This window comes from Phoca vitulina, unplaced genomic scaffold, assembly GCF_004348235.1.
Source record: "Phoca vitulina isolate PV1807 unplaced genomic scaffold, GSC_HSeal_1.0 scaffold17, whole genome shotgun sequence".
NCBI lineage: Eukaryota > Metazoa > Chordata > Mammalia > Carnivora > Phocidae > Phoca > Phoca vitulina.
Genome location: NW_022589720.1, coordinates 12339234 through 12365389, shown reverse-complemented (window position 1 = coordinate 12365389; position 26156 = coordinate 12339234). Strand labels below are relative to the sequence as shown.

At 42.1% G+C, this 26156-nt stretch overlaps 1 protein-coding gene across 1 annotated transcript in view; it reads right to left on the bottom strand.

Annotated features, from left to right (window-relative positions):
* The window catches only part of FBXL7 (F-box and leucine rich repeat protein 7), a 372876-nt gene that overhangs the window by 278235 nt on the left and 68485 nt on the right, over positions 1 to 26156 (bottom strand). The window lies entirely within an intron of this gene.

The following is a 26156-nucleotide window of genomic DNA, read 5'->3' as shown; positions in this document are numbered from 1 at the left end:
ACCATTTTTAGTTGTCACAACTGGGGACGATGTACTCCTAGAACCTAGTAGGCAGAAGCCAGGGATGCTGCCAAACATCTTACAACACACAGAACAGCTCCCACAATAAAGAATTCTCCAGCACAAAACGTCAGTCATGCCCTGGTATAAATAATCTCACTTCAGCTGATAGAAGAGTAACTTTTAATATGAAGATATACGCTAATGTTTCTAAACATTCTCAAAATGTCTGCAAATATGAACCCTACTCACTACCTAGTAAGAGAAGTATCAGTGACTGCGGTGAGCAGAGTTCTAAGATAACTCCCATGGTCCCTGCTACAGATTGAATGTGTTCCCCCCAACCCCCCAATTCACCTAATCCCCAGTGGGATAGTATTAGGAAGTAGAACCTTTGGTAGGGGATTAGAGCATAAGGGGGGGAGCCTTCACGAATGGGACTGGTACCCTAACAGAAGAGACCCCTGAGGGTTCCCTGGCCCCTTCCACCATGTGAAGACATATGAAAAAGACAGCCATCTGTGAACCAAGAAGCAGGCTCTCACCAGACACCTTGCTCTTGGACTTTTCAGCCTCCAGAACTGTAAGAATTAAATTCCTGTTGTTATAAGCCACTAGTCTACGGTATTTTTTTTGTAGCCACTTGAACAGGCTAAGCTGGTGCCCGTGTCCTTGGGAATGTTCCCTCCAGTGTGGGTAGAACCTGTAACTTGCCTCTACGCAATAGAATATGGCAAGAGTGAGGGGGTTTTGCAGATGCAATTAATTTCCTAATCAGTTAACTTTCATCAAAAGGGAGGTTGTCCTGGGTGGGCCTGGCCTAAATAGGTAAGCTCTCTCCAAGAGTCTAGAGAAGAGACCCTGCCCACTGGCTCTGAAGAAGCAAGCAGCTGTGAGTTCTGCAAGGAAAAGAAATCAGCCAGCAGCCAAGTAAGCGTGGACGGGGACCCACCCAAGCCTCTGATGAGAGCACGGCGCTGGCCAGTGTCTTGATCACAACTCTGTGAGACCCAGAACAAAACTCCCAGCTGATCCAAGTCCAGAATTCTGATCCCAGGAAACTGCAAGATAATAAATGTACCTTGCGTTAAGCTGCTGCTAAGTTTGTGGTCATTTGTGATGCGGCAAGAGAAAACTAATATAATGACCATCCAATTCTATCACAAATGAGCTCTTTTTGCTTCACAAGGTATGATCGGAACTCTTACATGTGGCTGAGAAATACCTTCCCAGTAGTGCTCCCCGAGCAGTGGCACACACCCCAGTTTGGGGGAGTGCGCCTACGTCGGAACACAGAGCAGAAAAGAACAGATGAGCTTCACTTTAAGAGCTTCAGGGATTTGATTGTGAATGTTGGGAGTAACGGAACAACACGAGTTCATGGGTGATACCATCTGAGCAGGGACGTCAAAAGGCTGTTGTCTCCCTTTACCACTGCCCATTGCTCACGGTGACTTCTGGCTCTGAGACAAGTCTGTTATTCCTGTTGTCCCTGCCCATTTCACATCCTCCTCCCTGAGAGTTAGCCAGGATGACACAGTAACTCTCCATTAGTTTGTATCTAGCCCATTTCTGTGGCCTGCCATGGTTCACCTTCAGAGAGTGGACATATTGGACCAGGTACGTAGTTAGAAGTATGTCAATGTGGTCTCTGACCTCAGTCTGCTGCTCCCTTGTTTTTGACCTTGGACACTCACTTTTTCCTCCTCCAGGAGGCTCAGTGTCCACATGTGGCAGGAGAGATGGTTGGACTGAGTGATTCCCAGAAGCTCAAATAGTCTGTGATTCTATGAGTCCATTACGGTACTCCTCAAACCTGAGTAATGCCAACACTCCCTTTAATATGGCAAAAAGCATTACTGTTCACCACTAATGGAGACTTAAATTATTTTTAGTATGCTGTTATTTAGTGATGCACAAATGGAAAGCTAAAAATAAACTCCATACGCTTTAACTGATTCAACAATAAGACCAAAACAAAGTAATGAATTAAACACAAAAACAAGAAAGGCCATAAAATTTGAATTAACAGCGTTAATGTGGCAGATGATGTTATTTTGCAGAGAGATTAAATTGCCTTTCAAAATGTAAATATAGTACTTGCTGCTAAAGCCAATGTTCTCTTGGTTTGGCCATACCCATGCTACCCCCCCCAGTGAGGGTTCAGCCTGCCCACCATTTTCCTCCATTCAAACTCAGGAGTCCTTCCTCCCAGAACAGGATGATACATCACTGGGCCTTCATTCAGTCTGACTGTTTCACTCATGATCTTTAAAGCTGCTCCTCTTTTATTCCTTATTGGCCCATAAGCATTGAAGTAGAATTCTTGCCTTAAAAGATAGGTGTAAACTTGGACAATGAAATCTTGTGGCAGGACTCGTCTATAAAGGGGAACCAGTATACAATGATTTATTGTTTTTATGATTGTCATCAAAACGAAAGCACAAAGTAAAATAAATTTCAGAGGAAATTCTCAGACAGGTCTGAAAACAGAATGCAGACCCCTCAGGGGACTACAAACTCCAATTTAAGAAATCCTGGTCTATGAAGAAAGGGAAGAAGATAAAAAAAACAAATGATATTTATAATAACAACTATGTATGCTGTGCCGTGTAGTCTAGTAAATACTTTAAATGTTTCACCACATAGTCACTCTGCCCTGTGGCTATGTTTTGCAATCACTTTTTCATTACTGCCCTCGCCCCCAAGGAAACTTTTAGGACTTTTTTCCTAACTATCCCCCAAAAGAAATTGCATATAGCCAATATACATACTATACATCTGTTACACGCTCCATGTATATCTCTGCTTTTTACAAAAAGAGTTCTCACCACCCCCATTCAGAACCAATTTTTGTCCCTTTGAGAACATGGGCCTTTGATAGCACAACACTGAAATTTAACAAATTAATTAATTAAGGAAAGCAAGATAATAGAGAAATACAGTCCACTCTTGTTATTCATGGTAGTTATGTTCTACAAAGTCACCACAAACAATGAACTAACAATACTGGATCACTGATTCTAGGGGAAAGGCAGGATTAGGTTTCAGCCTACTGCTGCTCACAACATTTTTTGTCCACCCATCAACACATAACCTTGTTTCACGTGTGTTTCTGTTTAAAGACATCTTATTAATATATACTGTTGATTGATCAGCACTGAACTTGTGGCCAATGGTGCTATAATTCAAACTTAAATGAACTTTATCTAATAATACATGTGAGGCACCTCACAACCTTCTCACACTTAGGAACACCAGACAGCCCTTCAGCATGATGCTTGAAGGTCACCTTAGGTAGTGAAACCACCAATAAAACTCACAAAAATAAAAAGTAAAAAATGTGGTGGTAAATAGACTGCAAAAAGGACACTTATTTATAGTATGAGAGCTGAAACAAGGAGGCGATATCACCTTGTTCATCCCCAGCTGGGAACGTGCACGCTGGGAGATTCAGACTTTTCGCCACTCTGCTCATGTTCGTGAATGACCATGAAAGCATGGTGAGTACTGATTTGGGGGATACAAATAAATTTTAGCAAGTAGACAAATTTGCAAATATGCAATCCACAAATAGTGAGAATCACCTGTATATAATCTTGTATCACATATGATTCCACAGCTTGTAGACAGCTTTCATGTGGACTGGAGTGAGGATACTCCAGGGTCAGGAGGCCAGGGCTCCTACCTGGATTTGCCATTTACTAGTGTTGGGCAAATTAATAAACCCCTCTATGCTTTAGTTTTTTTCAGCTATAAACAGGGTGGGGATGAGCCATCCCTGCCTCCCAGGGCTGTTTTTAAAAGTCAATAAAATAATCCAGATACAGCACTTAGGAAATTCTCCACAAATCTCAGAATAATGGGGTTCATATTTTGGATGCTATTACTATGCTCTTTGTTCCTACCTTGCTTCTGGAAGCACAACCATCTCCCCAGTGAGTTCAGGAAAAAGGTGTATATTTCAGGGTGGGGAGTTTACAGGAGGAACTCAAGAAGGAATGAACGAGGTGATATGTGGCTCCTAATAGTCAAAAACAAAAAATCAGAAGTATAACAATGTTCTTACAAGACAAGCTATCGTCTTAGGAAGATTGTCCTACATTTCTCACCTTCAGACAGTGTTTGGTTTAACAACTATTGTCTATACCTTGGGCAAATTGACACATGAAACTGTCTGTCCATCATAGCGCATCAGACCACATGAATTTAAACTCCCTATCTACCAGTTCCAAGGAATGTGTCTAGGAGAAAATCTCTCAGATTCTCTAAAGTTCATTGTCTTTATCCATAAAGTAGGGATAAAAACAAATAAAAAAACATTACCCATTGCCTCTACTATAAATGGGGAATTGGACCCACCCTTCAGTATTTGGGGGACATTGCTAGGAGGAATAAACGGGGTCCAGCTGGTAAAGCATTCAATCATATCAAGAGCCCACCCTGTGATTATTTAGTACTGACCCATTTATCACAGTCTAATTTGTATCAGGAAACAAGAAATGAAATTTAAAATAGTAATTATTATTATACTATTATATGGGCATAGAATAGTAAATAAATATTATATACACATGTAAATTAAACTATATATACCTTATATAGCTAGCAAAAATCCCTCTGGTATGAGCAAGGCTGACAATTCTGCTCTCTATCTAACTGCTTTACCTACATGAAAGTTTGTTTATCTGACCAATGGCCAAAACCCTCATTAGGGGTTATGAGCATATCAGAACTATGTCTGTTAGATCTGGTAAAGTGCAAAGTTGCACTTTATTTAATATCCTCCCAATTGGGCTAAAGGCTCAAATGAGGACAGTTGAACAAACAACTAGGTATCAAATACAAATACACACCAAAGCAAGTGAAGACTAACGCACGGATGTTGGTCAATGTTATTTGTAACAGATTAACATACATACATATAATTCTCAATCATAGTGGAGAAACTAATCAGCAGACTGATCATCCAGATCAGTTGGGGCACACGGTTAATCCAGGGACGTTAGCAGAAGGAAGTTTCTAGCCATGCATTCCTTCTGTTAGAATGTGCCACATTTCCCCAGTGTTTGAAGAGAAAGACAATGTTCATTCAATGGGGATTCTATTGTAGAGAGTGATTTTAAGTCTATTTTATTTTTTTAATATTTTATTTATTTATTTGAGAGAGAGAGAGAGAAGGCAGGGGGGAGGGGCAGAGGGGGAAGGAGAGAGAATCTCAAGCAGAGTCCCCACTAACCATGGAGCTTGACATCAATCTCACGACCCTGAGATCATGACCTGAGCCACAGCCAAGAGTTGGATGCTTAACCAACTGAGCCACCCGGGAGCCGCTTGTCTCTTCATTTTACAATTCCCATATGTAAAACTGCAAAACTAAGTTTCTTCTGTCTTCTCCTTCCCAGTGCCCAGGCTGATTTTGTAAATGCAGGTATTTGAAACAAGATAGTCGGACATTCCATTGTGATTTATTGATAACATGAGGAAGGTAAAGGGTAGAATAGAAAAGATCAATCTATATATGACAAAAAAAAATGAATGAATGGGTCCTATAATCTTCAACACTCTTTAAGAGTCCAAGAAATTACTTGCAAAATTGATTTCTTATATAACTTCCAGATTATATGCACTGAATTCATTCCTGTGGGTTTCAGCCACAAACTTCTGATATGAAATCCACAAACAAGCACGTGGGCCGACGTAGGGGCCTCAGCCCATTACATTTCCTGTTTCTCTCCAGTACCTTGTTTTCAAGCTGCTGTTGGCACACCATGACAGCCTGCTTCAATACTAAATGTCTACACCAAATGAAAGAGAATTTTTTTCAGTATCTTAGGATTAGATCACAGGAGTGGTGGGTCATATTTGTGTGTTGAATTCACTGTTATTTTCCTGATTGTTATCTTGAGATAATTTCTTACCTTCTTTGATCCACAGTTCAAGTGTCTATGTGTAAAGAATAATAATACTAGTTATCTCAAAGAATGATCTGGCTTAATCCCCAGCCCAGGTGCATACTGGGTTTTGAAAAGAAACTGATATCGTGAAAGCATATTAGCTCTCCAGAGTAAGAAACCTTGAAGTAGAGGGAAATGAGGAATCAAATCCTAAACACTCTGCATTACTTTACTGTGAGCAAAAATCAGTAGATCGTGCCCTTTGTGTTTGCATCTCCTCCAGAGAAGACCGGAACAGGAGATGAAGAGGATGAGAGGAAGAAAGGAAAGGAAACAGAAGGGGAAACTTCAGCCCTGATGTTCTTTTTATTTCAAGCCATGTAATGCCCTAACTGGTATTTTCCTTATGCCAATTTCCCAAAGCACCTAGCAAGTGATCTCAGGGCCACTGAGCAGGATACATCTGCAATGCACCGGCAGTCCAGGGCAGAGCTGGAAAACAAGATAGTTGAGTGAGCACCTGCTTCATGCCCAGGCGGCGGTGTGCTGGCCCCTTCCGCTAAGAAGCTGCCATTCTTATAGGTTTATATTAAGCCTAAGAAAAGCCAAGGACATGGGTGCCCGAGTGGCTCAGATGGTTAAGCATCTGCCTTTGGCTCAGGTCATGATCTCACAGTCCTGGGATGGAGCCCTATGCCAGGCTCCCTGCTCAGTGGGGAGCCTGCTTCTCCTTCTCCCTCTGCCCCCCTATCATGCTTGCTCTCTCTCTCTGCCTAGTGCTCTCTCTTTCTCAAATAAATAAATAAAAATTCTTAAAAAAAAAAAAAAAAGAAAAGCCAAGGACACTTTTCAGCATTTGCCTCATTGCTGAGAGATGCTGTCACCACTCAAACACTTGGTTCAGAGTGGTGGCATTTTTAAATTCCATTAAAAATATGTGTAACATAAAATTTGCCATAAAATTTGACTATTTTTAAGTGTACAATGTAGTGGCATTATTTACATTCATAGGGTTGTGCAACCATCATTCCTATTCCCAAAATTTTTCATTACCTGACACAGAAATCCTGTATCCATTAATCAGTAACTCCCCACTCCTCCCTCCCCCAGCTGCTGGTAACCTCTGATCTGCTTTCTGTCCCTGTGAATTAGCCTATTCTGGATACAGCACCTAACTGGAATAATCCAATATTTGTCCTTTTGTGTCTGACTTATTTCACTTTTTCTTTTTTTTCAAGATTTTATTTATTTATTTATTTATTTGAGAGAGAGAGAGAGAGAGAGAGAGAACAAGCAGTGGGGAGGGGCAGAGGGAGAGAGAGAGAGAAGCAGACTCTCCGCTGAGCAGGGAGCGTGACATGGGGCTCGATCCCAGGACCCAGAGACCCCATTGTTTCACTTCCTCAAGGCTCCTTCAGGCTTTAGCATGTATCAGTACTTCATTCCTTTTTACAGCTGAATAATACTTCATCGTGTATATACACCCTGTTGTGTTTATTCGTTTCTCTGTTGAAGGGCTTTTGTCTGTTGACTCTTCTTTTGGCTATGGTGGGTAATGATGCAATGACAGCGTGCTGGCTTTGACTGCTTGTGGTTTTTAACTTTCAGCCTTCTGGTGCATGTTGTTTCCAACCGAAATCAGATCCTGAGTGCTGCGGCTGGAGCCGGCGAACAAAGTACACAGAGTCCTTCCAGGAGAGAAAAACGGGACAACCCCTCCGCTGAGTCAGCCGCTCCTCGAGAGCCCTCTGCAGCCCTGCCACAGCCCCCAGGAACGGAACGTCAAGCAAGGATGGCGGGAGTGTTGAATTACCTCCAGGCAGGGCTGGATGGCCACTACCGCTGGGAGCAGCAGATCTAGAACCGAAAACCAGCACGCGGCACCGACGCTGGCCGAGCAGACATCAGGCTTCAGGATCCAAACACGCACCTGCGGCTGCTCTCGGAAGGCTGCGAGGCTCTGACTGCACACTTGGGGGCTTCCTCCTTCTCCCCAGATGGGGACCGTGCACGCTCTCTCTCTAAGAAAGGCAAGAGCTTCTGCCTCATGTAAGACAGGCAGGAGGGGGTGTCCCACTCCCAAACCACAGCAGCAAAACCATGATGTGTGAAATGCAAGCCCAGGGCTTAACCACACGCGACCCTGAAGGATAGCCAATCATTTAAATAGTGTTAGCTTCGAAGCCAAAGGGCAAACAGAGAAAGAATCAAACAGAAATAATTTAAGTTGATCAGCAGTCAGCACACCCTCGTGTCACTCTTTGTCTAGGGGGAAGACAGAAGGCTTACTTAGACACAAATCTCAATTAAAACCCATCTCTTCTGCAAGCCTCCTGTATGCTGTGAAAAAGAAAAAGAAAGGGGCATGACTTTGACAAATCCTTGGAAGGTGGCAAATGGCCACAAGCGGGCGGGCTGCTTTAGACCTGAACTTTGTCTCCACCACTAAGTACGTGGTGGAGCCTCAGGCCATTTCCTTACTTTTGAGTAGCAGTTACTCCATCTTAAAATGGGGCACTGCTGAGTCCACACTCACAGAACAGCCGAGAGAATAAAATGATGTAAGGTAATTGCTTAGAATGGCATATACATATAAAAGATACTTAATACATGCTAGCTCTTATTAATCATCTTCCCGATCAACATCCTCAATCAACAACTCAGTTTAATTCAACAAATAATATGCGAAACCTAATGCATGCAGAGGATGATGATTAGCTTTAGAAAAAGCAAGACAAGTCATATTGGGTTGGGGAGATAAACCACAGACACATGAATAGAACTGAACATAAATGCAGTATGGTTAAGTTTCTAAGTCAGAACAGTGAGTGGCATCCCCAAATACTATCTGATTCACAAAGTTTCATTGCTATTTAGTGTGACTGCTTTTTTTTACATATAATGACATTAAAGATATGTAGATTGATTGAAATCCATCATGTCTGTCTTCTCCACTGGATCCTTAACTCCATGAGGGTAGGTTCTCCATACCCGTTTTCTTCACTGCTGTGACCCCCCCCCAAAGTAAGCACTGTGCTTGGCATACTGTACACACTCAGTCCATATGTGTTGAATGAGTTGGCACAAGAGTGAGCTCCTGACTGAGTGAATAAACTGGAAATTCTTTCTTTTTTTTTTTTGAAGTGGACTCCACACCCAGCATGGAATCCAACGCAGGGCTTGAACTCCAAACTCTGAGATCAAGGCCGGAGCTGAGATCAAGAGTTGAACACTTAACCGACTGAGCCATCCAGGCGCCCCTGGAAATTGATTTCTAATGGAATAACCTGGCCCTGGAATGTTTCCTAATAAGCACCATCCCTTCCTTACAGACACCACTCAAATCTATGTTAACCCAAAAGACAGTCTTTACACAATAGCTATGTGTTGAGCATGCAAAATAGAACTTAGAAAATTCATACAGATTCCCGGTGATGACATAATATACAGTACTCTGTACTAGGTTCCCAGGCAGGCCTTCACAAATTACCACTAACTAGGTGGCTTAAAATAACAGAAACGTACTGTCTCACAGTCTTGGAAGCTAGAGGTCTGAAATCCAGGGGTTCAATCAATTCTCCGAGAGGGAGACTCCATCCCATGCCTCTCTCCCAACTTCTGGTGGTTGCCAGCAACCCATGCCATTCTTTAGTTTGTGGCAACAGAACGGGCGTTCTTGGTCATCATGTGGCCATCTTCGCTCCATGTGTCTCTGCGTCCCTTCTCATAAAGACACCAGCTATAATGGATTAAGGGCCCACCCTACTCCAGTGTGCCCTCAGGTTAACCAACGACATCTGCAATGACCCTATTTCCAACTAAGGTCACATTCTGATGCTCCAGCAAGGATATAAAGTAGTGTTAGGGGGAATGGGGGGACACTTTCCAACCCAGTAGATACCCCAACACCATTTTCTGCAGAATTAAACAGAAAGCAGAAAAGCCCGCCCTGAGTCTATCATACGAGCATTTACTCCAGTCTGATTGCATGGCAACATTACCGTGGGTGGAAAAGATTAGCAAGTAAGATTGAATGCATCGTGGAACGCACCAAGTCCTGAAAGAGTCTCCCAGCTTGTGAAAAGGCAAGCACTTAGCACTCCATCACCGGTGGTTGTAGGTTGAAAAGGCCGGACAGTATTTCACTAAAGGCACCAGGCAGAGGCTGCCCCCACCTCGTTCCCCAGCCTCACAGCTACCTACGGGCCTTCAGGCAACTGCCCAAGAGTTAACACAGAAGTCACGGAGACAGATGCTGGTGCTGCCGACAGATGGTGCCTCCCAGCTGGGTTTCTGAGCCAAGTAACGAGAGGATCACACCATGGACCGGCGAAAGGGTATGTGCACCTGCACAAGAATTTCCACTGTACTCTAAGTCACTCAAAGGACCTTTTTACACCAGCGGCAACCTCCCTGTAATTTGTACCAGCGATTTTCCTCCAATGTTCTGAAGGGCTGCTGCGGTCCAAAGACCATGAGAAGACTTTGCCTCGTTTAATGTGATGCACAAGGAAAGATGAGAGTTCTTTCTGAAGTTCATTGCTGTTTCAACATGGTCTGGGAAGGGCTTCACAGCTATGTGTTCATTTCCTGGCATCAAGAGCCTCTGGTGCCAATAAATTCATACTTGCCTCTTCTGACCCCTCATTCACTCACTCATTCAGTCAACATGCCATGTGCCAGACCCCATCTTCGACACAATTCCATGATCAAGCCATCTTGGTGGTAGAGGCTACTTTGCTGCAGGATCTTAAAGGCAGGGAAAGAGGAAAGAAAACGCCAACTCCACCTTTTAACAGAGAGTCTAGGGAAAGGACAGGCAGCAACAGCCTTTGAGTCTTTGTGGTTTTCTGTGGTTCAACCCATCAAAAACCAGTCACCGACTTTATACCCTATGGCCACTCTGATTTCAGAATTTTTATACAAAGCACATTTATATGTATTTCCCTTAATTATCACTGATGATCAAGGTAAATTAGTGGAAATTCTGAATAATAAATTCTTAGAAGGCATTGATTCTCCTCCTTTCGCACAGAAGCAGTAAATCAACCAACAGTGAAAGGGGGAAAAGGGCTATATATTTCAGAACTTAATCTTATTTAATATAAGACAATCTTAGGACCTTATTATGTTCCCCATTCCACCTTGGGCAAAATTCTATTTTCAAAATTCTGTATGGGGCGGGGGGAGCTGCCTGGGTGGCTCAGTCAGTTAAGCGTCTGTCTTTAGCTCAAGTTATGATCTCAGGGTCCTGGGATCGAGCCCCATGTCGGGCTCCCTGCTCCGCGGGGAGTCTATTCCCCCCCCCCCCCGCTCATGCAGAGGTGTGCACACACAAGCGCTCTCTCTCTCTCAAATAAATAAATAAAATACTTTTAAAAGATTCTATATAAGGGAACCAAAAAAGATCCAAGCATCGCTCCTTGGTAAAGAGGATTATAATAAAAAAGTGTCCCTACCCCAGAAGACACAGGTGCCTGATAGTGTTGAGAAAGCACTGAAATGAAGAAAGTGGAATTCTCAGCTCAAGATCCACATTCACTCTTTGACCAGCCAGGAGGCCCTGAGGAGCCACTCAGGACTTCTCAGCAAACACTCCGACACCTCTGACTAGGGGAGAGGGAGACTGGAGGAGGTCATAGTCAAGTTTTCAACTGCCACATTCTCTACGTCCCCCAGACTCAAAAAGTAACCAACTTCATAGCAAGACTACAAAGTGCTTACAACCATAACCTGAGATTCAAAAGACCTAAAAATTAGTTAAAAGTGGAATGACAGAGACAGAGTTGTTAGCCAACTTCCTCCTTCCTCTACTGAATTGAAATTATATGTAATTATATATGTGTGTGTATATATATATATTATACATGTATTATAGGTGATACATGTATGTATTACATATATGTAATATATACATGAATACATACACATGTAATGTGTCCCTACTGTTGAACGGCTTTGGCCATTGAACTGCCCCTCCTTATCTGCCCAGTAGGGACGTGTACATATACATGTAATACATACATATATATATATAATTCCTGGCGTCAAGCTCCCACACCTCCTCCATTTCCCTTGCGTTGGGAGAAGTTTTCCTTAGGTCCATGGTGGGAAACGACAATTCTATCTCACAGGAGCGGTATCCTTGCCAGTACGCATCTCTGAGAAAGTATGAACGGCAACAACAGAGGATCTCACAGAGGGCCAGACTCCTTCTAAGTCCCGACTCAAAAGAAGGAGAGGCTAAAGCAGTAGACTGAATGCAGTGATCACCCACCCCCGAGTCCACTCCATCCCCGTGACTTGGTGTAGCTGTCTCATGGTTGGGTGGGAGAAACTTCATTCTAGCTCCAGCACAGAGCTCTACCTGTCCTGAGTCTATCAACATGAACCAGCCCTCACTGCACAGTGATTGGCTGGGCAGACAGTGAGGGGCAGTTTAATGGCCAAAGCTGTTCCACAGTAGGGACCAAGATGCTCTCTCTCCCTCTCTGGATATAATCCTAGTAGTTGTTAGCAGCCAGATTGTATTAAAAAGGAGAGTCCCCCTGGGCGTAAAGATGCACAAAGCAAAACAGAAAGACGGAAATAAATCAGGTAAGGACATCACTAAGATATTACCAATATAAAACAGTTCTGACGCCTGCCCTACTACTGGAATTCTGTTACGTGAATCTATGAGGGACAAAGGAAGAGGTCTGTCTGCTGCACCTAGTGGCGAACAGTGGAACTGCAGAAGCTTTAGGCTTAAAGCTACAACTTGCAAAGCAAGAAAAAAAATTCATCCTAAAGGTAAGATATTTTTTCCACGTGAAAGCAGCACTTTCTTACTTTAAAGACTGACTCTATGAAAGGCTAAATAAGTATGAAGTAGTAATTTTAACAATGATGAATTGTAATATTTTAAACAAGCAGAACCAATAAAATAAGAAGCAGTATATATAGCCACATGATAAATCTGATAAGGTTTCCAGACCAGGGAAATAGTTTAATTTGCTCTGGGCAATGAACAGATGATTTGGTAGGTCTTTTTCTTTTGAAAACCTTAATTCGGCCTCCACCTATAATCTATGCTGTATTTTTCAAAGTTTTATGCATTAACAAAAAAAAAAATCACTCTCCCTAAATTTTGCATTTACAGCCCTTTTATCATATAAATTGCGGTCATAACCTAACTTGAGGCTTGCCGGGGCCAGTGAAGGGAAAGGTCTGGCTTCTATAAAATGAGATACATTAAACAAAATAAATCTTGCCTGAAACTGAAATAGTTCTTGAACACAGCAACTTAGGAGCTAATCCCTCCTTTCTTTTAAAAATATAACAGCTTTGCCTTTTGGCCAAAATAGATATACTTCACAAATACCTATTGCCCCTTTCTTCATTCTCTTTCTTGATGTACCAATACTTGGCTGATAGCTGTAAAATTTCTTAGAATTCTTTTCCCAAACTCTTCTCTCACAAAGTCTTTGCTTCATCCATGAAGGTGACAGGGCATTCTGACCATCCCATCTAGTCTGAAGGAAGAATAAGGTTCAGGGATTTAAAGTTTCAAGCTAGGCATTAATGTCTTCCTCTATTCTAAGCCTTCATTCACCTCCTTGTAAGACTTATACTCATCTTAAAAAGCAAACTGCATTTGATAAATACATTTTGTGGAACCCAGATAGGAACTCTAGAGTATGTTTATGCTATGAGTATGTTCATAAAGACTTTGTTGGAATGCAATTTACAGGGCTTTAACTCATTTAAATAAAAAGTAAGAATTTCAGGCATTTGTGATGTTATTTTTTTCTCAATGTGATACTATCTAGGGAAATGTTTTCAGATGCATGATTTGGGACAGGCAGAATAATCTTGCCTGCCTCAAGATTTATATATCTTTTATAAAAAAGAGATAGAATTAGGGGCGCCTGGGTGGCTCAGTCATTAAGCGTCTGCCTTTGGCTCAGGTCATGTTCCCGAGGTCCTGGGATGGAGCCCCGTGTTGGGCTTCCTGCTCAGAGGGAAACCTGCTTCTCCCTCTCCCTCTCCCTCTGCTGCTCCCCCTGCGGTGCCCTCTCTCTCTGTGTCAAATAAATAAATAAAATATTTAACAAAAAAAAAAAGAGATAGAATTAAATATTTTGGCTCTGTTTTCCCTCCTGCCCTCACTATTCCATCTTCCCTATCTTTTCAAGGCGTCACCAACGTAGATGCTGGTACTTGCATCACCTGATCATGTCACCAGCCCAGTTTAAAACTCCCTAACAGTTTCCTCTTGGGTTCTGGCTTAAGCCCAAACTCTCTACTATGGCCCATGAGGCTCTGTATGTTGAACAGCCAGCTGACTGCCCTTCGCTCAGAACTCACCCCAAGGATCCCCTTGGAAGGTCTCTGTCTGTTGAGATCACTGCTATCCACACTGCCAGGTGCTTGGAGATATTCAATAAATATTTGTTGAATGAACGAGGTAATACTTATGTAAATATAGCCTTTCCCTTTTAGATTTATCCAAATTTCAAAACTAGCAAGTTTTTAAAATACAAACCATCTTAAGTACAGAAAAATTTTTAAAAAATCATATAGATCAATACGAGACAGACAATGAGTCTGGATATTGATCAGTGAAAGGAAATGCCACTTATATCACTTTAAGTTCATGAAAAACTACTTAAAGTAGTTTATTGCCAAGTGGAAATTGAACAGGGGTTATGAGAAAAATAAACTAATGAGCACAGATCAGAAAATAAATTAGTTGGAGGTAAGGGAGGAAGATGCTGGGGGACCAGCCCTAGCCCATTACTATAATATAAAGGTATACCCATTAGGTCAGGGTGTTACAGATAGGACAGAAATATCAATGGGACAGAATGGAAGCCCAGAGATAAATTCATACACAAATGGTGAAGGCAGAAATGTAACACAAAAAAATCAGTGCAGAAAGGAAGAATTGACAACTGGGACAGCTAGGTATCTATTAAAAAAAAAAAAAAAACATATCCTCATCCTCATCCTACTCAAAAATAAAGTATAACAGTCAAAATAACAATTTTTTAAAAAATAAGTAAATATTTATCAAATTTCTGGAAGGCGGAAGTCTACTAACCTAAAGCTAACAGGAGAAAGTGCAAAGAAAATTATCAAGAGCTTCAACCATATAAAAATTTTGAACTTCTCTACATCAAAATAAACAAAGAGTAACATATATAATTGAAGCCAAACAATCGTTTAGGGGAAAAAAAATGATAGGGGGCAAATGTCTTTATTGTTCGAGGAACTTAGGGAATCGCTCAAAAACCACTAAGACTAACAACATACAAATCAGGAAAGGACAACAATAGGTGATTCCCCAGAGAAAAACCACACATGGTATCATAGAATTTGAAATGTAGTTTCACTCACTGATAGAAGCCAAACAAAGTGTTTGTTTTAATGGGAATATCCATTGTACCCAGAATAAATAGATACAAGCACTTTTAAGTGTCTGGCAACATGCACATCAAAAGCCTTGACAGGGCTGAAGCCCTTTTATCCAGCAATTCCACTTGTCATTAAATTAATACAGGAGTCTGCCACTTCCGTACCTAATATATTCTTGAATTTGTCTTTACAAGTAACCATAGGCAAGTCAAGCAGCTGAGCATGTTGTTAAGAGGCAGGACAGGCTACACGACTGGTGAGCCCCAGAGCAAAATGAAAACGTGTGGCCCTTCTTAAAATGTGATTAGGAATTTCAAGAGGGCAACAGCAGAGCATTAACCTAAGCATGGGACCCTTTGGAACACAGGGCTCTCTGTGACTGCAAAAGGTAGAAAATCCATGGAGCCGGCCCTATAGGGGGTATTCTGTACCCAGACTGCTGGGGCGGGGGGTGGAGGAGGAGAATTCTCACTGTGGTTCATGCAGACATCGCCCTTCTGATCCTGCTTAGTGGGTGAAAGCCTTGGGATGGATTAGGGAGAGCACTGGATGTTAAGAGGAAGGGTCTTGTTCCCTAGGGAAAGGGGAAAGTAGGTCATGGAGATGATACACCTGAGTAAACACTGTACCAAAGCCTGGGCATTTACAAGGCAGCCCCTAGCACTGTCCTCTCTTCATGGCACTTCGTTGGCATCCAGAGCAGGAGCCCGGTCTCTCTTCCTTCCCCCTGTGCCTCAACAGAAGTCAGACAGATAACCCAACCAGCTTCATTCCCACCCCGCCCAGCCCTCTCTTGCCACTGGACAAGAAAGCCTACTAGGGTAGCCATGGGGATGCTACTGCCCCTAGAGATTGGTTCCTTGATGTCTCTCAAATCAAGGAAGGCTATGGCGAAGGGACAGGAGATAATGGATAATTATCAAGTCTGCTTATGTATGTCACTGAATAAATTCAGCATGCAAAAGGTGCTTTAGGAATAGCAATATATAAAAATTTGTGAGTATTTGAAAGTTGACATTCATCTTTATCTTAATGTGGGGTACACATATTTAAAAATATAGAATTGAAGAATTAGTAACTAATTCTGAATAATTTGTTGTCTATTTATTTATTTGGTTTTTTTTTTTTTTAATTTTTTAGAGGGGGAGTGGGAGGGCAGAGGGAGAGAGAGAGAGAATCTCAAGCAGGCTCCACACCCAGTGTGGAGCCCGACATGGCGCTCGATCTCACGACCCTGAGATCATGACCTGATCTGAAATCAAGAGTCAGATGCTTAATCAACTGAGGCACCCGGGTGCCCCTGTTGTCTATTTAGAAACAAAACAAAACAAACTCTCTCTGCACATACACACAGATCTTCGTATTACACAAAATTAATTCCTACTATGATTTGTCCATCTGAAAGCACCAGAATTTACTTTAAAACATTTTTTCTTACTTACTTCAAAAGCAAACCTTAGCCCAGTTTCGGCAGGAGCAGACATTCTGACGTGGCAGGTTGCATGCTGTTGAGGCAAGAGCCCTTTTTCTTGCAGATGAGAGCACATCCTTCTAACCCCAACACTGTACTCGAGCAAACCTCACAATATCTCTGAGCCTCCACTTTATGCTTCTGTCAGGTGAGAAGATTAGGGCTGAGACGTTCCCCAAACTCTCCCAGCAGCCAACCCCTACTGAGCACATTCTGCAATCTTATTATTCCACCCCATGAGATAAGACCCATGTTACTCTCCCTTTGTCCACAGAAGGAAGCTAAGGCATAGACTGTGTAACCTTCCCCACACTTATAAAGAAAAGCACCAGGCATTAGACACCTCAGTCACCATATGACGTCATTGCTTATTTTTTTTTTTTAATAGCCTCGTAGGGAAAAGCCCAAATACTAGAATCAGTGCACTTGGATTTGAACTCTTTGTCACTTATCACTCCTTTGACTTTGGAAAGATACTGAACTGTCTGTCTCAGTGTCCTTTTTATAAAATGGGGTCCCAGAGTGGTGGGTTTCCTGTGAATTAACACATGAAAAGCACCTAGTTTGATGCTTGGCGCATAGTAAGCACTTGGCAAATACTACCTATTATTATTGTTCCGAGTGTGGATTAATACATTTGTATGATACTTCAAAATTAAGATCCTACATCAGCACTTTAATCTAAGCAATTTATTCTGGATTAATAATCAGATTAAAGAATTCAGACCAGGGCTCTCTTTCCCACTGGTTTTTTTGTTGCTGGATTGGCCAATCTGGTCTGCGGGTCATTCCCCAAACTCACCACCTTGTGCCCGGTCCCATCTTTCCCACTAGCTTAGAGTGACATCTCTTTCTCACGTAAATATGACCCTCACCATTGTCAGTTCTTCCGTGACAGCCTTCTATGGGTCTCAGGGACCCCACCCCACTTGGAATGTTGGTACCATTTACAGTCATTTGGCACTTAAAATTGTAATAATCACGGCTGACATTTATAGCTGTTACATGAATATGCTGATTTGTGTTTACATGTATCTTCTCCCTGCTTTGGCATTCCTAACTTCTTTCCTGCCCCAGGATCACAGCCTCTCCCGCATTGCAGCTAGCAAAAGGCCTATGCCACGAAGCCCTCAAGAGAAGAAGTTCACTGCTGATGGCAGTGCTCAACGAAATGGGAAAGGAAGATGAGAAAGCCACAGTGGACTTCTTTTCACCTGCAGATATATTTTGTCAATGTAAATGACAAGATTCTATCACAGTGTGCACAGATCCACCCAGGAGAATAACAAAGTAACTAAAGTTAGCAATGGAGACCAACACAGAGAATTTAGGGAGAGAGATGGCATTTCCATCACAACCAAGAACTTTCATAATATGCAAAGAAGAGAGTTGGTTCTGGCAGTTTTGTCAGCAGCCCCTGGAATACAGAGTCAAAAGTACAGGTTATTATGGAAAGGCCAGTCTAAAATTCTAGAAACCTGAATTCTGGAACATGTCCCAGGCCACCTGTGAGTCTCTACTGTGGACGTGCCCCTTTTCTAAAATCAATTTTCCTGGTTCTGTAAGCCTATCTTCAGCTTTATTATCCAAAGCAAAGCCCACAGGCACCCTGCACCATTCATCTGCTGGGAATAGCAATTCATGCTCCTGTTCTTATCCCTAAATTACATGCATCAGGAATTTAGACTATCTGGTGAGTGGCTAAGGAGTACGCCCATCCTTCATACAAAATCTACCTCCCTCACCAAGTAAGGAATTGAGACACTGTTTCAAAGCATGGTATGTTTACTGGCCTAGACCGCCCAAGATCAGAATAGATACATGTCTTAACTTTTTCAACTGTTTGCTTTTCAAATGCCTTGCCAAATTCTTGACCTCCTTGACCCAACACATGTCCTCTCTTCATATACAATGAAAAGCCTGGACAACCAAGGCATTAAATCTCCTGTCAGCCACCTCTGTCTTGTGATATTTTACTTTCATTCCATGATGTAGAGTTGGACACCAATGCCTTAAAACCTACCTCATTAGTATCACTAAGATCGACTCCAGGCCCGTTATCTCATCAACAAATAAATACTAAGTGTCTAATGCATACAGAACATAACATGAGCATTGGACAAAATAATTCAGCATGAGCAAAGAAGTGAGTAGACTGGATTTTTTAACATTCTGTTAAATTATAAGAAATTGCCATTTTTGTAGGTTAAAAAAAAAAGGTCAGGATCAACCATTTCACGATTCAACCTAATTATAAATACTTCTTTGGGACTGCACTCTAACGGTGGTAATGAAGTAACTAAATGTCATTGGATGGTGCCCAAGGCAGCATAATCCCTTCTACCGAACACTTCTCATAGTGAGTTACCAGTGAACACAGAGAAGGAACGTTCAGCATAAAGTGAGACAATCCACAAGCCTCCAATAAAAAGGATGAAAAATATTTGTTATACTAATGAAACAAATAAACAACAACAACCACCACGAAACCCACACAATTTTATGTCCATCTCTTGAAGGCTGTTCAACTTCTTACCAAACTCTTGCGAAAATCAGCTTATTAAATTCTCATCTAAATCTTCGCACCAGAAAACTTAATGAGAATTCCATACTAAGCAGAGAGAGACGAAAGTCTGCTTATTTCCAAAGAAGAGGCAAGTGACAAAATCTGGAAGAAGTGAGAGAGGAGAAGGCCACACAAGGGAACTAAATGGTAAGCAAATGTTCAGCAGTTGTATTCCAGCATAGCTAAATGGCCTTCAGTCCATCGTTTTTCATTTTAAAGGCTCTAAAACTTCAAATGTGTGCAGGGACTATTGTTCTACAAGGAGAAGAGTTTTATTGCCCATCCTTAAATACTTCCTAGGATCGGAGCAAATCATAATCATGCAGCAGCATAATGTGGCTGGTACTTCCCTTGTGTTTGAATATGCAATATTTTACCGCGGAATCTGTCATTCATTAGTGCTTTTTTATTTCATTTTAAAACACAAACAACATTGTAGCTCTAGGCTAAAATGTGAGGTAAGCATAGCATCAGTTGTAAACTTCTCCAAATAATGAAAATAATCTCACTAATAAAATTTCTTTTTGCTTTCTGTGGCCTGAGCCGAGCTAAATGTTAGGAGTAGAATTTCAGTTTTCAGTCTATGCAGAAAAAAAACAAACAAACAAACACTAAGGGTTTGAACTAGATGTGTACACAAACGTCCTCCTCTTTGTAATGATCGAAGTCTCCAAATCAGTCACAGTGGTCCCCCTTTATTCATAGGGAATATGTTCCAAGTCCCCCAGCAGATGCCTGAACCTACACATAGTGCCAGACCCTATATATACTATGTTTTTTTTTCTGTACATAAATCTCTATGATAAAATTTGATTTATGAGTTGGGCACAGTAAGAGATTAACAACGATAACAAAATAGCCCACTATAATAAAAGTTATATGAATGTGGTCTTTCTCTGACTCTCAAAATATCTTACTGTGCTGTATTCACCCTTATTGTGAGCATGTGAGACGATAAGATGCCTATGTGATGAGATGAAGTGAGTTGAATGATGTAGGTACTGGGACATAAAGTCAGGCTACTGCTGACCTTCAGATGATTCGTCAGAAGGAGGATCCTCTGCTTCTGGACCACCCAGTAACTGAAACCTCGGATAAGGGAGGATTGCAGTACTATAAAACACATGTAGGGGCCTAGGACACAGCATTACCACAAAGCATTCAGGGGTACCCACATTTTAAATGGAGAGACTGAACTTGCATGGCTCAATCGTATGGATTTCGGGCATTCCAAACACAGGAGGAAAAAATATCTGATACGGCATCAGGCAATAGACAGGGGACTTTACATACATAATCCAATTGGATCTTCCCGAGAACCTTATGAACCAAACCTTATTATCTCCATTCTCAAGGTAAGAGAATTAGACCTCATGCACAGAAGTTGAGCTTGTCCAGGGTCACAGTGTACGTCTATCCCAGAATAGAACCAGGCCCATCTGATTCCAAAACTCTTCATTATTCTGTGCCAGCATAAATTAAGTGGGTAACCATCAAATTTGGAGGTGGAGAATATCAAATTGGACCAGAGGACAAACAGCAAGAAGACCTAAGTTCCAGGCTAAGTTCTAGAATTTTCTAGCTAAGGGACTTAAGTTTTCTGAGCCCCAAATTTCCTCAGAGTGCAGACATAGTAGACATTCAATGAGCATTGGTGGAGTCCAAAGATTTGAGTCCCTGAGATGCCTTCCATGCAGTGGCCTTCAGGGGCCCCACTCACCACAGCAGGCAGATGGCTAAATATGGGGCCACAAATTTCGAGACTCACATCACAAGATCCGGGGCAGAGAAGATTGACGTCATTAAGCTCCTGGCCTGCCAAGTGAGAGAGAGAACTGGAAGCTGACACTTCCAGGGTCAAGCTTGGTCTACTCCTAAGCCTTCTGCTACTCTGAGCCTTCCCCTTTGTCCTAGCCCTTACCAAGGAAATTACACTTGAACCTTGAACAATGCATGGATTAGGAATGCCAACCCCCATGCGATCAAAAATTCAGGTATAACTTTTGATGCCCCCCAAAACTTAACTACTAATAGCCTAATGTTGACCGGAAGCCTTACTGATAATATAAATGGTAGATTAACACATATTTTGTAAGTTACATGTATTATATGCTGTATTCTTAAAATAAAGTAAGCTAGAGAAGATAAAATGTTGTTAAGAAAACTACTAATAGCCTAATGTTGACCGGAAGCCTTACTGATAATATAAACAGTAGATAAACACATATTTCATAAGTTACATGTATTATATGCTGTATTCTTACAATAAAGTAAGCTGGAGAAGATAAAATGTTATTAAGAAAATTGTAAGGAAGAGAAAATACATTTACAGTCCTGTTTTGTAAAAACTGCATTTAAGTGGACCCATGCAGTTCAAACCTGTGTTGTTCAAGGATCAACTGTATTTCCGTTTTATAAGGTGAAATTTGCACTTTAATGCCTTGCCTTATGACCTAAAATTCTCCAGTCTTAACTTAGAGCTATCACAACCTGCTATGACCTATGGGCGAAATGGTATTACAATGATTCAGGCCTGCAGAAATGCTGAGCCCCAGGAAAACCAGACTCAAGTCTTTGAAATACTAAGGGAAATAAAGGGCAAGCGGTGGTCAGTGTGGTCAAGACTCATTCACACAATTAAAAACGTGCTTTCTTTACCCAGAATTCTCCATACTGTAAATGGAAAAAGGAAAGAGGCATGGAATAAAATAACAATACAACCATAAGGTTAATAGAAAAGATTTCCCCACACACAGCTAGCTACCTGACTCATTAATTTATGTGACAGATATTGATTTGGTCTCTGCTTTAACGACCAGGCATTAGGAGCTAGGAGCCTAAGAGCATTACCCTCTGCTCTCAAGACATTTACAGTGTGGGGGGAGGACTAATCTGAGAAGCAAGATCATCTCTGCAGAGAGATGTCAAAATAAAGGCAAGGTGCTCCAGAGCTTACTGTTGGTCCACCTCACTCAGACTTGGCTGGGAGGGCTAGGAGGAATAAGGTGATCTGGAAATTTAAACAATGGTGAATGCACACTCCAGGCAGAATGGAGAGTCCAGAAGCAGAGGAGAACACTGAGCATTCAGGAACCACAGATAATTTAGCAGGGCTGGAGAAGATGGAAGAAGGAAGCCAAGAAGAGAGATGGTCAGGAAACGTGACGTCTCGCAGATCCTGGTAGGGAACCTGGACTACATCCAGATAGCAGCCAGCACCTTTGAGGGGCCGCAACGAGACCGGCATCCCAGGTTGCAGAAAGGCAGGTCGAGCTGCAGCATAGGAAATGGACAAGACAGGGTAAAACTGGAGGCAGCGACACCGGTCAGAAAGCTGTTTCAGGAAGTAGCAGGGGTGGGTACAGAGAAAAGAATAGGTTTGAGAGATGTGAGTCCGGCAGAAACACCAGGAATTTGTGATTGGACGGTTAGAGTGAAGCAGACAGATAGGTCACGTAGGGCAGCTGAGATGATTGTCTGACGTGTTCAGAAGAGTCAAGGTTGCCCAACCTGTCGTGTGTGAGCAGCTAGAGAGGAGACGGTGTTGCAAGTGTTCAGGTCTGTGGTGATACTGAGCCCCAGGAAAACCAGACTCAGGTCTTTGAAACACCAAGCGAATGGAGAAAGCATGCCGTGGTCAATGTGGTCAAGGCTCCTCCACACCATCTGAATCACGCCTGCACCCAGAAGCAACCAGAAACCAGATTCTAGTCCCTACATGCCCAGTCATACTCGCCCACCTTCCTCTTCTCACTCTCCCCATGCCTGTGAGATTCTCCAGCTCTCTTATTTTTCCTCTTAACCCCATAGATCAGGCCCAAGTAGGACCCAAAGGCTCCCTTCCCTTCCACTTGCTGCTTCCAAGAATATCTTTACACCATTGTTGACCCTCAAGGTCAAAGATATCTAAAACACATTGGAAAAAGGTCATTCTTTTAAGAAAAAAAAACATGGCATGGACTTGGGATGGTGAATGAAGTACTAATTTTGGTTCTTTTTAAATGCAGAGCATGAAATTTTAGCCAATTCTTCACAGCAACATTCATTAGCTATAGAGCAGATGGAGAAGCCGCTGAAACAGGTGGATGCGGCATCCACAGCCTCTTCCTGAATCTCATCTGGGCATCTTTGCCTCTGATGACAGCACTGAGGACCTGCTGGCTGAGCCCAAGGCTGGCTCAGAAAACCCAACAGGAATGTTCAAAAAGCAAAAATAGCTCTTCAGGCCACATGTTGGCCTGACACCACTACCCCCAGAAGGCTTCTTGAAGGAGCTTCCAGAGCTATGAGTTCTGATTTAAAGAACAGGAAAATAAATAATGCAGTTCACAAGGCTCTTTAAGGACAGTAACTCAGCATGATGCTCCCCTCACTGGGGAGCCATGTCCACATAGGGACAGAGGTGCAAATGGGCTGCTTACTGGTACCCAAGGTGATGGGGTGCTTGGGTCAAGAACATGGGGTTTCTTGTTATCAATCCCCTTGGACAGTCAGTCATCCTTCTGTCTCACTGAATATATTTTGTAAGTATTTCCATTAGTTACAACAAGAAACCTGAGATTTCTATTAGGAAAGGGGTTTTTGTGATCAGCACTGTTTCACTGATTTCCATATGAAGAATCAAAACACAACAGATTAGCAGTATCAAGAGACAGGGAAATTAGTTAATTGAGTTTTTTAAAAAAAGAGAGAGATTGGACCAAAATCTTTAAAGTTGGAACAAAGCAAATTTCTGATGGCATTGGCCTTCAAAAATGCATGTTTTAGTAATTACTCCATGATTTGCATGTAAATGGAACACGGATTTTTTACAACTGGGAAGAAAGTCCTATATAGACACACACACACATCCCAGTTGCACAAAAAACTGTTATTGAGCAGAGATTATAACATTACTTTTGCCTTGTGCCACAGTTGTTCTGTGGTCTAACATAAGCCTTGGAATTTACACACCGATACTTTAAAACGTGTAGTAAAATCAGCCTAAAATATTTTTAAAGTGATAACTTATTTGGGGAATAACAGCATTCACTTTAAAAACTTAACCATTTAGTTCTGACAGTAAATAAATCACACAACAGTCTCCCTGCAACCTACCAACACTGAGTAATAAATCTCCGCATTCAACATTACACCAGACGTAATGCTGTTAAGTCAAAGTCTAGTTTTAGCTCGGTGACCTCAGTTTTGCCTCTGCTGGACAGTAAATCTGATGCAAAATGAGCAAATATGGGTGGCTGAGTTTCAACCTGGCATAACAGTCAGGCTTTGTCAAGGATCCCAGAATTTAGAGAGGTTTTAGGAACAAAAAAAAAAGTTTGAAAAACAAAAACATATGCTAAACAGCTGGGGATGGGAGAGTGGAGGGATGGGAAGAGTTTTCACCTTAGCTGGGAAAACATTCTATTTCATGACCTTTCCTTTTAGCTGACCCATTTTACGGTTCTCTTTTTTAATACCTAAAACTGTTATTTCTAGAAGGCTTATGTTAGACCAATAAAGGCTCATTCATTCTTTCAATTAATATAAAACAAATAGTATTTTCATCTCTTAATAGATCTGGGACCCTGAAAAAGATATTTCACTTCACTGTCCCTCAGTTTCTTCATCTGTAAAATGGGGGCATACTTGTACCTAACTTATAGGTCACTTTAGCCATAGTCATGCATCCTCTGTAAACAGATACCATGTCAAAGTTAAGTTTTACAGCAGTGAATAAAGCAAACCAGATTCCCACCTTCAGAAAGGCAGAGGACATAATTAGGAAATGAAAATAAATAAACTGGAATTTCAAAACAGACAAAGACCTGAAGGAAATGCACAGAGCACTACTGAATATAGGGGGATGGGGGGTGCTACTTTGTAGGAGGGGCCCTGGAAGGCTCTGCTGGTTGGGAACTTTGAGCTGAAATCCAAAGGATGGGAAAGAGTCAGCTGTGCAAAGAGAAGAGACACATATGTTCCAGGCCAAGGATTTCGGATCTGCAAAGACCCTGACCTTGGAATTAGCCAGGTGTATTCCAGAAACAGGGGAAATGTAGGAAAGGGGCAAAACATGCAGTACTCAGAGGCGATAATAAAGAATTTGGCTATAGTGAATCAGTCTGTATGGATCAGGAAGTCACTGGATGGTTCTCCAATGGGAGAATGACAGATTTTTGTTCTGAAACATGACTCTAGCTGCTGGTTAGTGAACCGAACCAGAGAGGTTCAGAATAAAAGCAGCATGGGGGCACCCGGTTGGCTCGCTCACTAAATGTCCAACTCTTGATTTTGGCTCAGGTCATGATATCAGGGTCATGGGATCAAGCCCCACATCGGGTTCTGCACTCAGCACGGAGTCTGCTTGTCCCTCTCCCTCTGCTCCTCCCCTCCCACTCTCTCCCCCACCCCCATCTCTAAAATAAATAAGTAAATAAAATCTTAAAAAAAGAATGAAGGCAGCATGGAGGCTACTGTACTCAGTCTGGGGGGATGATGTTTGCTTGGCCTTGGCAGGGACGGGGAAGGTAGAAACAGAGAGAATTTAAGACACCTCCTGAAATCTCACAAAAGGTCTGCCTTGCCATTCTCTTCTCAGCTGCAAATACTGACAAGAGAAATAGCTAAGAAGAACATGTAAATCGTGCCTATTTTACTGAAGTTCTTCAGATGGCTCCTCTCCTCATGAAAGGCAGGAGTCCCCGAAGTTAACAAAGTGTTTTTATCAAGATACTTCCCAGCCGTGAACTGATTCGACAGCTCAGGGTAACGTCTCGACGTCATTTCGAATGGCAGCTCCTTAGAAAGTAAAATCAAGACGCATAATGGTGCTCGATCCGCG